The following is a 2,097-nucleotide window of genomic DNA, read 5'->3' on the forward strand; positions in this document are numbered from 1 at the left end:
GTCCCTGTGCTTTGCTAAGCTTGTTCTAAGTAGGTGCCTTAGACCACTGAGCCATCTCCCCAGCCCCGAGAGATATGGTTTTAATGTCAGTCTTCTGTGTGCTTATATTTTCCCCAGCATCACTTATTAAACAGGCTGTCTTTCCTCTAAAAAATGTTTTTGGCCCTTTTGTCAAAGATCACATGGATAAATGTGCCCAGGTTATTTTTGTATCCATTGTCCTGTTCCACTGATCTTCATTCTGTTTTGTGCCACGACCAAGCTGGTTTTTTTTTTCTTTTCTTTATCATTGTAGCTTTGTAATATAACTTGAAATCCAGAGTTGTGATGCCTCCTGCTTTGCTGCTGCTGTCCACAACTGCTTGTGCTACTCTGAGTCTTTCCTTGTTACACACAATTTTAGAATTATGTTTCTACTGTGAAGAATGATGTTGGATTTTGATTAGGATGGCATTACATCTGTTAGTTTTGGTAGTTTGAATTTTGACAATATTCTTTTTGCCCATCCAAGAATAGGAGATACTTTCAATTTTCTGATGTTGGGCTAGGGTGATGGCTCAGTAGAATAAGCACTTGCCTGGCAAGCGCAAGGGCCTGAGTTCAGTCCCCGGTTCCGCTAAAAAAAAAAACAACTCAATTTTCTGATGTTCTTTTCAACCTCTTTTTAAAGAATGCTAGATTTTAAACAAGTCATTCACTTCCTTTGTAACTTGATTTGAAAATATGTAATTTTTCTTGAGATAATTACAAATGGTATATTTTCCTAGTTTTTTTTCCTGGTGTGTTCTTTATTGGTATAGAGGAACACTACTGATTGTGTGTGCATGTTCATTTTGTACTCTGCTATCTTGTTTTATTTATTAGTTCTAGGATTCTTTTGGTGGAAATTTTTGGGTCTTCTGTGTAAAGAATAATCTTGTATGCAAATAAAGATAGTGTGATATCTTCTTTTCTTATACATTTGCTTTTTGAGACTAGGTTTTGTCATATATACCAGGCTGGGCTTGAATTTGAGCCAATCCTCCTGCCTCAGCATTCCAAAAGCTGGGGCTACAGGCATGTGCCACCATGCCCAGGTTTATCTCTTTTATTTCTCTTTCTCCTTGATTGCTCTGGCTAAAGTTTTGATTACTATATTGAACAGGAAGAGTGATAATGGACCTCTTTGTCTTGTTCCTGCTCTTAGAGGAAAAGCTAGTTTTTCTCCATTTATGATGTTGGCAGTAGTTTGGTCACAAATGGCTTTTATTGGATTGTGATAAGGTCCTTCTATATTTATTTCTTCAGGGTTTTGTCACAAATGGATGTTGGATTTTGTCAAAAGCTTCTTTTGCATTTTTATTGTCCTTGTTTCTATTTATGTGATGTACTACATTTATTGATTTGCCTTGGTTGAACCATCCCTGGATCATTGGGATGCATCCTACTTGGTCATGATGTATGTATGTGATATAATGCATTCCATTTGCCAGTATCTTAATGAGGATTTTTGTATCAATGTTCATTAAAGTGACTGACCTAGACCTGGGAGATAGCTTGGTGGTCTAAGTGCCTGCCTGACAAGCACAAGGTTGAAAGTTTAATCCCTGGTGCTACATGCTGTGATAGCCCTGGAACACTGCAGGCCTGAAACTAGGCATAGTGACACATGCCTGTAATACCAGTGCTGGGGAGGCTAAGCCAGGAAGATCACTATGAATCCAAAGTGCATAACAAGACCCTCTATCTATTTATTATGTATTTAATATAGGGTCTACAGGGTCTCACTACACAGATTGGACTCATAGTGATCCTCCTGTTTTCAGCCTCCCAAGTACTGGGATTATAGGCATGTGCCACCACGCCCAGTCTCAGTTGCTGTCTCAGCATGCCCCAGGGGTGGGGCCAGCATGGCACACTGGGGATCATACCCTAGCTTCTGCACTATGCCTAAGTAGGTGCTTTAGTCCACTGAGCTATCTGGCCAGCAAGACCCTGTGTCAAAAAGAATAAAAATAAAAAGAGATTGGCCTATAGTTTTTGTTTTGTTTTGTTTTAGTTGAGCTTTTGTTTGGTTTTAGAATCAAGGTACTATCTATTATCCATTAAGAATCTCTT

The sequence above is a fragment of the Octodon degus genome, unplaced genomic scaffold, assembly GCF_000260255.1.
Source record: "Octodon degus isolate 3935 unplaced genomic scaffold, OctDeg1.0 scaffold00001, whole genome shotgun sequence".
Classification (NCBI taxonomy): Eukaryota; Metazoa; Chordata; class Mammalia; order Rodentia; family Octodontidae; genus Octodon; species Octodon degus.